This window comes from Paroedura picta, chromosome 9 (genome assembly GCF_049243985.1).
Source record: "Paroedura picta isolate Pp20150507F chromosome 9, Ppicta_v3.0, whole genome shotgun sequence".
Lineage (NCBI taxonomy): Eukaryota > Metazoa > Chordata > Lepidosauria > Squamata > Gekkonidae > Paroedura > Paroedura picta.
The window spans coordinates 61452067-61465468 of NC_135377.1; the positions used below are offsets into that span (position 1 = coordinate 61452067).

At 41.4% G+C, this 13402-nt stretch overlaps 1 long non-coding RNA gene across 5 annotated transcripts in view; it reads right to left on the minus strand.

Moving 5' to 3' along the window:
• The window catches only part of LOC143845043 (uncharacterized), a 622217-nt gene that overhangs the window by 2123 nt on the left and 606692 nt on the right, over positions 1–13402 (minus strand). The gene's annotated exons all lie outside the window — the stretch shown is intronic.

Genomic DNA, 13402 nt, shown 5'->3' on the forward strand with positions numbered 1-13402 from the left:
GCAGACACATCACAAAGAGTTCCTGAACTTTGGGGATGGTTCACGAAACAGATACATTTCCCAGAAAACCTGGCATTGATCAAGCAAACTTCAAAGCAATTTCTCTCCACCCTTGGAAACACCAATGGGAACCCTCCAAAGCTTGACAGGCACTGCTGGCTGCCAATTATAGAGCTCCAGTTCTATTCACCTCTATGGGATCTGAAAACTACAGAAAGCCCAAGCTGCATCCCAGCCCTCCTTTGTTGTGTTTCACAGTAATGAGTTGGAAAGGATGGAATAAAAGGAAATGGATCAGTTTTGTTGGCAGAGGATTGCTTTTTGCTCTGTTCATGTTGAGCAGTGAACTTTGCTTCTTCTTTGGGTTCTTCTGGAGAGGGTGTGCATTCCCCCCCCCCTTTTTTTTTTAAATCAACTCTATGGGTTGGGTAATGTTTGCTGGGTGGGCTTTGCTTCTGCTGTGGGTTCCTATGTAGAGCATCCACATTTGCATACCCCCAGCCCACACCTTCTTTTTGTGATCTTCTAGCTCTCTGCTGGACAGTTTTGAGTGATTGGTGGAAAGCAGGGCTCTGATCCACAGCCTCTCCATTCATGACAACCTTTCAATGCTGTTAAGTCTGGGTCTTCTATATCTTGGAGCCCAGAGGAGGAGAAGTGTTGACCATACCCTGCAATCACCTTGTCCACTGACAATGACTAGGACCCAGGGATAAGGCCACCTGGAACGCTGTGGGTGACTCCTGAACTCAGAACAGGGGGGAGGGGGTTGGCTATACCTTGCAATCACCTTGTCTTTCCTGGGGGAACCTTCTTTAAGGGGGGCATAACTTAGACCCAAGTCCAATCTATACATAATTTGGAGGGCAGGTAGGGGAGCATCCTGGGGAGCTCCATTGTGAGGTTGAGACCTTTAGTTTACACAAGGTCCAATCTACATACTCCTAAAGCTGCACCTGACATTCCACCCAAAAGTACTTTCATGGGACTGTATCTCAAACTCCCCCCTAAGTCCAATCCTTACAAAACTTGGCATGCAAGTAACGAAGAGTCAGATGGCGATTCCCTATGAGTTTTGGGGTCTCTATCATTCCAGGAAGGACATTATGCCACATCACAAACATAACAAACTTATTCAGTTTATATAAGGTCATTTTGGTTTGGTTTGGTTTGGTTTGGTTCATGTTTAGGTTCATATACCTTGATGTGAACCATGAACATTTACCTGCTTTGTGCCCATCCCTAGCGCAGTATACCTCTAGATAAACAAGTATTGAACCAAACTACCAAGGAGAGAAACATAACTGATGATATTGCTATGACCAAGCAGAATACTTGTGAATGAATTACCCAGTCCTAAGGTTTTTCGAACAGAACTACTGGATCTGCTCCTATACACATATAGCAGACACTGATTCTGCAGAGTGGGGAGTGTCTCAAATGTTCACTACAGCCAAGTATTATTCTTTACTCTAATTTTGTAAAATGGGGAAAGCATCACAAGTTCATAGAAATACAGTATACAGGGAACTCCTTCCCTCTAAAGAGAGCCAGCTTGGTGTCGTGGTTAAGAGCAGCAACCTCTAATCTGGAGAGCCAAGTTTGATTCCCCACTCCTCCATACGCAACCAGCTGGATGAATTTAGGCTAGTCACAGTCCTGTCAGAGCTGCTCTCACATATCAATTCTGTCAGGGCTCTCTCAGCCCCACCTACCTCACTGGGTGTCTGTTGTGGAAGGAGAGGAAGGGAAAGCAATTGTATACCGCTTTGAGACTCAGGGCATAAAAAGAACCATCCTTCTTCCTTCTCTTCTAAAGAGATCTGGCAACAAGCCCCGAGCAGGAGTATTTTGAGAAGCACAGTTGGTACCTTTCTATCTAATCTATAGGCTTTGCTAGTTCCCACTGCACTAAATCAAGCTTACAAGTATCTTTCCACAGTCAGTTGTATGGTTCTGATTTATTCTTCCTGCAGCTCACACAGTGTTTTGACTGCTCGGCTATTAGATATATTTTGAAAGAGGGTTAATGATGCCAGACTGAGAGTATGTTGTTCTTTTTTTAATTCCATTGGAGAGGAGCCTCAGACTTCTTGGAAAACTGCCACCTGATCTGATATTATCCAAGTGCATTATCCCTGTATGAAGAAGCAGGGAGGAATGTGCTGACTGTGAGCAAAACTGTACTGCAAAAACTTGGTGGGGGAGCAGCACTGACAGCCCTTAAAACAAAGGGATTTGGGGAAGGGTGTGCTTCAAAAGGCATGGGTTCTATAGAGTAGCATGCGCCATGCCCTGTGCTTAAAGTGAGCTGGCGATGACTTGCCTAATTGCAACCAGATATCTATTGGACAGGGGACGTTCCATTCCCTGGGAGCAAGACATTCTAGTTATAAGCAAAATGATCATCTCTCCACTTAACACTACTCAGTTTCTAGGCTGCAAACACATGCACACATATATATCTGCCCCCCTCCCCCCCCCCCCAGGATTACAGCACATTCTCAAAGCAGTCCGAAACAAAGAGTAGAGGGATGAAGCTGTGATCAGCCCTATCCTTCCCACTCAGCTGCTGCTGGCAACTCAGTCATCTTCTGGTGCTGTGCATTGTAGTGTTCATCTTCCTCAGGAGATGGTGGACTCTCCTTCTTTGGAGGTTTTATGAGCAGAGCAATCTGACAGCAGTGCTGATTCTATGACTCTCTATGAATTCAAGCAGAGATGGAGGGCAGGAAGGGATGAGCAAGTGCCCATGGCCCTTTCTTATCTGCCCAGTGTAATGCTGATTTCCACTTTGGGGTCAGGAAAGAATTTTCCTCTAGGGCAGAGTCTGCACTTACTTTGTTTATTCCATTGTCAATCCTGTTGAATTCAGATCGCTTTGAACTCGGATCTTCCTCTTCCCCTCCTCCCCATTGAAACAGGAAAGTCTTCTGCACGTGGTTAGGGAGGCTCAGAATGTGGGGGGGGGGGAGCCAAGCCTCTTTCTTTCTTTTCTTGAAGAGGGGAGGAGAGGAGCCAGGCATAGAGCCTCTTTCTTTTCTTGGAGGGGAGGGGGAGAGGATCGAAAAAGGCAGAGGAGGGAGGAAAAATCCAGGACCGACAGAAGTTGAGAGAAATTAGGGGCTGCTCCTTTAAGGCAAGCGTGTCACATGACCAGGTGTAGCCTATCAGAGGTTCTCTACCACGGAGCTTTTTTTCCAATCTGGATATTGAGGATTAACAGCAGTCTGAAATATCGCACAATAAAGGTAGGGTCAATCCGGATCAGTCCTTCTTCTGCAGAAGGAAAATTTAAATCGCCCAAGATCCAAACAGAAATCGCATTCTGTGTAGAGGGCAGGGACTGAATCCATCTGGGGTTGGAATAAAAGCCCCGTGCAGTTTACACCCAGGTCAGATTGGCCCAAAGTTCCTGGAGGGTTTTTGCCTTCATCCTGGCATAGAGCTGGGGTCACTGGGGGAGGTTGGGGTAGCTGTGGATTTCCTGCAAAGGAAATGACTAGGCGACTCTTGGGATCTCTTCTACCTCCATGTTTATATGTTTTATTGTTTCTAGATAGATACTACATTCTGCCAAACATAGGCTGATAGAACTATATTTCATTGGAACAAATAGGAAAGCACAGTGCAGTACAATAGAGATAAAAAAAGATCTTGTACATCAACATAATAAACTGTAGTATCAAAAGGTCCAAGACCAGTGCAGTTCCAGTGTCTCTCCACAGTGATGTTATTCTCTTTCAACATAAATTGCCACCAGCTTCAGGCTAATTTTCAATCCGCATGTTTACATCTTCTTCAGACACAAATCTCTCTATATTTTGGTTACTGAGATGATATTAGTTCCAAAGAGAAGGGATTAATTATGGCTCACCCACTCAAGGGGAAGTTGTAATGCTAGGTTGACAAGGTGACCCTGGGGTCTCTTGCAGCTCTAAGGTTCTATGTTTCATGTCTGTAGAAACTACTTTCTTTGAGTGACCATAATTTAGACCCTCAAGTTCAATCCTCACATAACTTGGAGGGCATATATGGGAGTTTCCCATGGAGGTCTGGCAGCCCCAGGTAGCTGCACTTTCTTCTCTGGAAAAAAATTTTCCCCCCAAAAGATAAAACCCAAAGCATGCCCTTCTAAAGTCCAATCCAAAAAAATCAGGAATTAGATTAGTTTTTAAAAGACTCAAGACTCATGATTTCATAAGGGGTGGTATTCAAAAAGCACTATGCATCTATGATTAGATGCATAGGTGTTTAAATGGAGAACTATTAATTTTTTTTAGAAAAATGGCGGGCATTGTGGGACCTATAAAAAAGGAGAAAGGGTACTGGCTGCCTGGCTTGATTGACAGGTAGAAGTGAGTCGCGTATAAATCGCATTGCTCTCTTCCGCCATTTCCAGCAGCACTTGTAGAGGGTGAGAAGTGTGAAAAGGCAGCAGACTATAGCAAGACAGCAAGAAGGTGAGGAATGGCCCGGAGGCGCAATAATATTTAGCACTATGCCATTCAGCTGGCGTAACACTATTTTTAATGATATGCGGAAATGCCCTCAGTTAATGGTGCCCAGGTTTTCCATGTTGCAATGAACCTAAAAACTGAATAGCAACCACTGTCTCCTTTTGGCATTGGAATGGCCAACAGATGGCAGCAATTTGTAACAACTCACAGTTGTAGGATTAGCACACCTATCTTTGCAGGGAAAGCTGTCTGTTCTATTTCCAGAATGAGACATTTCACTTTCTCATATATCAAAACCTCAAGTGTTCATATAAAGCTAAATTGGGAGGGAGGGGAAGGTGTCCCAGACTCTCCATCTTCTGTTTCCTAGGAGGGGAGTAACATTTCTGCTTCTGGTTTCTTTGACATGTCTGGAAAAAATGAAAATATTATCTAGAACAATAGTACTTAGATCTTTATGGGTTTGTTGCCAGTAACAATGCAAGACCATGGAGAATCATGTCCCTTACTGAGGGGAAAATATGGGTCCTTGCTTGGAAATGAGTATTTGTATCCCCTCTACAGTTACACACTGTGGCATTTAGCCCCGAACTCCGTAAAATATTGACTGTGATGGATGAATGGTGTTTATTTTAATGCTTTTCAGGTAGAACTATTTTCCTGAAAGGGAATCAAGAGGTAACACTTGTAGAGAAAAATAATAATAAAAAAACACCAAATTATTTAGTTGCTATATTTGGCAAAACTTGACTTGTACAAGATGAAAGAGTCTATGGTATGTCTTTAAAAAATTACTCGTGTTACCAAACCCCCACTAGCTTCACTGTAATACAGACTTCATTTACAGTTACGCACATCAAATTCCGTACAATAGGCTACACTGTGAGGCCTAACAGAATCAGCTCAGTTTTCTAAGAGGGAATAACGCTTTTTACTGTTTTATTTTCAGTCACAAAGTGTCCCTGCTCTCGACTTTTACTCTAGGCTACACTCTAATGAAAGGTCAAAGGTTAGCACTTTATTTTTCTCCAGATCATGAATGCTAAATAGTGTCACTACAAGCAGTTCAATGACCCCTGTGTGCTTTGCAGTTGCTGAAAAATGAAAACAAATGTTAATTTTGGGTTGAAGGCAGAGTCTTTTCTTTCTTACTTATCCTCTACTTTTTTTTGGGGGGGGGGGCAGATTTTTACTTACAAAACATATTAGACCACTTATATAATCAGGCTGAACTCTGACCCAGCTCCATTTTGAAATGGCTGCCACCATCCTTTGGGAATCCAGAGCTGCCTTTAGGCTTCTCAGGTAAATCTCATTTGATGCCTCCTACTGTTTGTGTGCAAGTTACAGAAACCAGAGCAATCTCCAGCACACATCAAGGACACTGTTCCCATTGAAAAGTAGATGCCTGGCATAGGTGTTATTTGTACCCTGTGTACAGCTGTGATTGTTCACATCTGGCCTCAAGCTGAACAGATCTTTTGATTCAAGGGAAGAAAGGGGAAAGTGGGGAAGGTGGAAAGGGATTTGTCCTTCAGCTTTGTGACTCATCGAAATAATCAAATGTATTAATGTATGTTCAGTGGATGATCTGAACTACAAACCTTGTTCAAGGTCGGTTCCACAATTGTTGGCCTCAGATAGAAAGATAAATTAAGAAGATTTTCTTCTTGAAGTTGACATGTACCAATGCTAAATGTAATTGTTCCAAGAACACCACAATATGTATCTCATTATTTTGAAAACTTCCAATTTCCTGTCTTCTTGGCCATCCATTATTTCTTCAGTTATTTTATAAAGAAGAGATAGTGGACTTTAGGTTTGGGAATCTAGTCTATATGTCTGCACGTGTGGCTCCAGCTAGGTTGTAGTGGTTAGAAGTAGTGGCTTCTAATCTGGCAAGCCGAGTTTGATTTCCACTCCTCCATATGCAGCCAGATGGGTGACCTTGGGCTCATTACAGCCCTGATAGTGCAGCTGTCCCAGAGTAGTAACATCAAAGCTCTCCCAGCCTCCCCTACCTCACAGTGTGGCTGTTGTGAGGAGAGGAAGGGAAGCTGATCGGAAGCCACTTGGAGACTACTTCTAGTAGAGAAAAGCGGGGCATAAAAACCAGCTCTTCTTCTTCTAAACACCATTGCCATTGATTTTGGTGATTTTGCTCTTTGCATATTTTATCTGATGCAGAGCTGTATATAAATGTAAATTTATAGATTTCAGATTTATTGATATACAGCTCCAAACCAGGTACAAAGATGCTTAAAAATCAAAAACACTATAATTGTTACAAAATATTGTTTTGTACAAAATATTTTTGTACAAAATTACAAAATGTAACAATTTTGTATAGTTACAAAATCGCTATAATTGTTACAAAACCAATACGTTCTCATAAAAATAGGGAATTAAAAATAACATTAGAGGAATAGCTTAAATTACCCCAAATGCATAATGAATTTCTAGTACTAATGTATGTTTGATATAACATAGAAGCTACAACACAATATTTAGCTACCTGCTTAGAAGCATCAGTGTTTCCCTCTGAAAGGAGCATTTTGATTTTTCCTTCCTCTGGTGCTCCAAGAAATTGCTTATTGTGGTGCAATTGCTTATTGTGGTGGACCACATAGTGTGGGCACCTAAAGAAAACATATCCAAGTGTCTAATTCCCTTGACCCACATATGCATGTTCTCTTGGCCTTTGGAACCTTTTTGTATCACCCCTCTATCATTGTAGATGGTAAGGCAGAACACCCCGCAAGGGTAAGTGCCCTTCAATTATGCTTGATTTTCATAAAGGACAGATCTGTTGCCGGCTTTTGAATATATTTACTACCTGGGATGCCATAAACTCAAGAGATCTAGACAAATCTAACTGGTGCTCTATATCATTAAATTAAACTTTTGTTTAATAATTTGCCTTGCTTGATCTTTGCCCAGCTCAAGTAAAGATTGGATAGAAAAACCAAGGCTTGCAATTTCATTTTCAGTAAACTCCTGGCATCTGGATTTAAGGTTGTCACAAATAATTAGTGGTAGCATACCATTTGCAGATAAATGATCCTTTAGCCTAAACAAAATAGATGACAGACTAATTCTGGCTTCAGTCTTCAATATGCTTAATTTCAGGTGAATCATGGAGTTAGAAACACATTTAGGGACCTGCACCATAGCCCTAAAGAACTTAGAATGTACTTGTTCTAATATTGCAAAGCAAGAGGCAGGAGGATCAAGAAGGGTTCCATGCAGCATCTAAGCTATTGTTTCTGCCTTAATAGTGGTTGGGACAAAATGAGCTCCCTTTATCTGGTAGAATTTCACTATATTATGGGGAGTTCTCTCCCCCAAGGATAGCTACATATCTGCAATGTTTTATTTTGTAACCAGAGGATTGAAAGGTCACCCCTAAATATCTAAAGCTCTTTGCTTGCTCTAATCTCTTGCCTCCTGTAAACCGGGCCTAACTTTTAGAATGCTTACCAAAGATCATTACTCTCATTTTCTTGTAATTGATTATCACGGATTCTTTATTGCAGCATTCTGCCAATTTTTCCAGCACCCTTTTCATACCAGTTGGTGTTCTGGATAGTAACACTACATTGTCTACATAAAGGAGAACCAAGACGTTTTGAGATGCCAATTTAGGGGCAGAGATCTGACAATTCCTGGCAACTTACCAGGTCATTGATTTAATACATGAAAAGCATAATGGCCAACTCCTTTGTGTGTGTTAATTGGTTCAGTGAGATGCCCATCTCTGCTGCATCGTACTCTTATTGCAAACAGTCCATGGAGGACACAAATATGAAAGAGAAGCCTTTTATTGATAGTAGATGCCTCCAATTTGGCCCACGAACAAGGAATCAAATGCTGATTTTAAATCAACAAATGTTGCAAATAATGAGACTGAACCCTTGGCACTGTATTTCCCAATAAGGTGTTGGAGAGTAAGACAATGCTAAAACCAGCCAGTTACCCAGATAAAAAACTAAAGGAGGAGGCCAATAAAGGAGGAAGCCAATAAAGTGTCCAAAACTGCCATCTCTAAATATCTCATTGCAGAGCAGCTGGTGGTTGAATTTAACAATTTTTGAATTTTAAATATTTTATTCTACTGGGGATTTTATTCTATATTCTGTTGTAGGCCACTCTGAGACCTTATTGGGGAGGGGCGGCCCAGAAATCCAACAGATAAAAAATAAAATAAAATAAAGTTCCCCTGAGATTGGCTAACTTAACTTACAAGAAAACACAAGATCCAGTATTAAAGAAGCAAAGAGAAACACCACTAAAAGTAGCAGAAAAGACCAACCCCATTGTTACTTTATGAAGATGAAACTGTCATCATGTCATGAACATGCATTGGACTTCTGCGCTATGTGAGCAGTTTCATGGACTACTGACATAGCAACCAATTGGAAAAGCCCAGAACAAATATTCTTGGACTGTTGGAAGCCACTGTATTAAATAAGTAAATTATTTCAAATACCTTGGCCTCAACCTAAGTTATAACAACAATTGGGCCTTTCACAGATAGTCAAGGCCATGAAAGGTCCTTCAGTTTTGCTATCCAAATTTTACCATCAAAAGGGAAATAAAAATCTTTTGGCTCCATTAAAAATGTATTCTGTGAAATGCATCCCTAAAATGTTATATGGTATTCCAATCTGGGTCACTGATTTTAATAATGAATTGGAGTCTCTCCAATTTATGTTTTTGAGATCCCTACTCAAAGTACCCAGATGCATCATCAACTATACCATTCTCACTGAACTAGGTCAACAACATTTGGCCTTAAAAGCTTGGCTATTAACCCTTAAGTATTGGTTGAAAATCCACTTCTCAGCCAAGTTGGGAAGCTTGATTTGAGACCTGCTAAGCAATCTTTATATCTCTACTTGGTATAATAGAATTCTATTTAAGCTTAAAAGTATTGGTTTAGACATTGTGTGGCTTTTGGGTCAGGACAAAATTATATCCTTATTCATGGTTCCTCTATATATTTGTGTTACAGCCTTGGGGGTGGGACCTGTCCAGCTGCCCAAGTTGGAATAGGGCCAATCAGGGTGCAGCCAGCAACGTATGCATGATAAGGAAAGTATGCATGATAAGGAAAGAAAAAGTAAGTAAAAAACAATAGCTATTCCTAAACAGCTGGGAAACAGCTACTATCCTAAGTATTACCTGAAATTTCTGGGTAATCACTTTCTTTAAAACCTCCTAATTTTCTTTGCTGCCAAAGCAAAAAAGCACACTATTTGAGTAACAAAAAGAGGATATAATGTTCCTTGGAGACATGAATGGAGTAGTAGATCCAAAAAAGAACAGATCAAGGAATATTAGAGGTGGAAAATTGGTCCAAAACGTATTCCAGTTTTTTGAAATGCTGAAACTAGAAGATGCCTGGAATTCAAACACCCAAAGGGTAAGTATTTTACCTTTTTTTTTCTTTTTGGACAGACATCAAATGTACTCAAGAATAGATATGTGATGTGAAAAAGCTTGACAAAGAATCTGGATAAAACAGAGATTGAACCAAAGATATTTGCAGAACATAATCCCACAGAAATAGTCTGGCAATGGAATTGAAAATTAAGAGGAATATTTCCGCTTAATGAAGCTTTTTTACTATAAGAAGATGTAGCAAGCAAGTACAAAAAAAATCTGGAAGGATTCTTTAAAATAAACAATACAGAAGGAATGTCCTCGGCTAAAATTTGGGAATCAAACAAAGCTTTTATTAGAGGAATTTTACTAGCAGTCACCACCAGAAAGAAGCAAGAAAAATCAGAACAAATTAAGATAATGGTAGGGAAAAAAACCAGAGGTTGGAACAAGAACATAAAAAACATCTTAATAAAGACACACTAGTAGAGACCATAAATTTTCAGGAAGTCTCCTCTTATTGGCAGCCTGACAAACTTCCAAACTGCAATTCCATGAAGTATTGTTGTTAGAATGAAGCCAAGGAATGAGCCAAAAGATTATAGAAATTACAGATTGTTTTTTTAAAAGAAATAAAAATAGGGGATGGCCAACTTTGTCAACAAAAAGCCCATCTATTCTCCATTGTCCTTGATGGTATCAGAGCCCAATGGAACATAATAAATCACCCACATATCCCTAGGTTCACCCGTCAGTGAGGTCTCCCCTATAGCGGAGAGGTGAGGAGGGAGAAATAAATTCTCTCCTTTCCTGGCATGGTACACCCAACAGCAATGGTACACCCAATGCTCCCTTTCAAGTTGTCATTTTCCCTGGAAGTCAACACAACTATGTCATTTTCATATAAAAGAAACAAAAATGCAAACTACCTGTTATAAAACAATTCTAGGAGAGAATATATAATATATTAATTGAAATCATAGCCCATGGAGTTGAATGCTCACCAATGTTAATTCCATGTGGACAAATTGACTGCTCATTAGATAAGAAATATAGTCATATTGTAAGAAATAAGAAATTTGGTGGTGGCTGCAAGATGGCTGACTTCAGGCCACTGGAACAAGGAGAGCACCAGGTATTGAAATGTGGTTGCAGAAATGCTGATTAACTATGGTGATTGAAATAATTGCAGTGTTTAAGCAGTTAAAGGAAGGAAACATAAGAGTGCAGACATTATTTGTACAAAAATGGTCTCTGTTCATAAAATATTGCAACAGGATTAAACCTGAAGAATAGATCAAGCTTGTGATTCTTAGTAATGTGTAAAGGAATTTCTTGGCATGAACATGTGATCATTTACTTCATGGTGGAAAATGCCTTCAAGTCACAGTTGACATATGTCAACCCCATAGGGTATTTATTTAGTTATCTGTTGCATGCCATGTTTGGAAGAAAAATAATTAGTTCTTATATGCTGCTTTTCTCTACCAGAAGGAGCCTCAAAGCAGCTTACAATTTCCTTCCCTTTTCTCTCCCCACAACAGACACCCTGTGAGGCAGGTGAGGCTGAGAGAGCTCTGATATTACTGAAGAAGAGTTGGTTCTTTTATACTCCTTTTCTCTACAGAAGGAGTCTCAAAGTGACTTACATTCGTGTTTCCCTTCCTCTCCCCACAACAGACACCCTGTGGGGTGGGTGAGGCTGAGAGAGTCCTAATATTACTGCTCGGTATGAACAGCTCCATCAGTGCTGTGGTGAGCCCAACGTCACCCAGCTGGCTGCATGTGGGGGGGGGGGGCTTGCCAGATCAGAAGTCCACACTCCTAACCACTGCACCATGCTGGCGTTGTAGCCAGGAGATCTAAGGATTGTCTGGCAGTCAGGCAAGGGACGTTCAGAGGTGGCTTGCCATTGCCTGCCTCTGCATCATGACCCCCAGTGTTCGTTAGAGTAACTACCACCCAAATCCCTGGACTCTCCCATCCAAGTACTAGTCAGGGTCAGCTGTGCTTAGCTTCCAAGATCTAATGGGATTAGGCTAGGCTGGGCTCTCCAGGACCCATTATGCATGGAGGAGAAGGTCCGCCTCAGACCTGGAATGACACTGGCAGAAATCCCTGATAATGCATGCCGCCGGCAGCAGCTGAGTGCAGGTTCGATGCAGGCTGCCGAAAAAGCCATGTTAGGGAAACACAGAAGAAAGCAAAGCCTGACGCCTGGCCAGGGCGCAACCAGACGCAGCACCGGAGAGAGAGCATGCATAATTGAGGAGGGTCACGGGCGCCCAGGCAGCGTTACCTTGGAGGTGGGTGCCGGAATGTCATGTTCGGCAGGCACTGCCAGCAGTGTACCATGCAGCTGCAGTCAGCGCACGGGAATGAAGGGAACGGGGACCGAACGGCGTCCATCGAGTCCAGGACACAGAGGCAGGAACCTCGGACTGGGCAGGGGACATCCCACAGGAGAGGGGGATCTTGGGGGGATGGCCCAATTGACGGGCCGGGGCCCTACTCTGTGCTCCTGTCCTGTTTGCTCCACATTGCTGTCTCTTCGGCTGTTGCCACTGGCTGCTCCAGGCATTGCCACCGTGCTGTTCGTACACGGCTTGCCACGCACCTTCCTCCACTGCATCTTCCATCCAACCCCCACCCGCCGTAATGGCGGCCGTGCATAATGGGTCCAAGTGAGGTAACCCCATTGAGTTTTCAAGGCAAGAGACGTTCAGAGGTGGCTTGCCATTTTCTGTCTCCATGCTGTGACCTGGTATGTTTTGGAAGTCACCCATCCAAACTACTAAACCTTGTATTTTTTTTCTTTGTAAAATATTTTTATTTAATAACATTTTAGAAATTTTTCAAAAGAATGCAAACCACTGTACAAAGAAACCATCATTTCCACAATGTTATATAACTTTAAAATTGATTTGTTCACCCTTTATATATTGTAGGAAATGGAAATCACGTGGAAAAGATTCTAATTTCTTTTTTCTTAAACCATTTAGATCTTAAAGCCAACACGTTGTTCAAGCAGAAAAAGACAGCAATATAACCAAACGTTCTTTCTATTCAATATTTATTTTTTTAAATGATGTTTAAGTGCAGCAGCTATTTAATTGCACACATCTAATGTCTTAATATCCAGGTCTGCTCACAGAGTCATTAAATGATAGAGGAGCGTACAAGCTTCTTATTCAGATGAGGCTCCAGACATTTTCTTCTCAGATCCAAATAAATTGTACAGAACAAGAAGAAATGTTCAATGGTTCCTACAGTAGGCCTATCACAGATACAACTTGAGAAATACAAATGTAATTTCTGTTCCCGGAAGGAATATTGCCTTCCTTGACAACACAGTAAATGTATCCTGAAGATGACTAAATGAAATCATTGGAAATCATTAATTCACTTTGTCCTGACCTGAGTCTTCAAAGGCTACAAATAGTACTAGGAGCTAAATTAATAGCCCATGATATTGTTCAGTTTGCAAAGTGCTAGGATGCAGCATTCTCTCTGACAGAAGATGTTTCGTCCTCAGATATATTCCAAACTATGTCAGA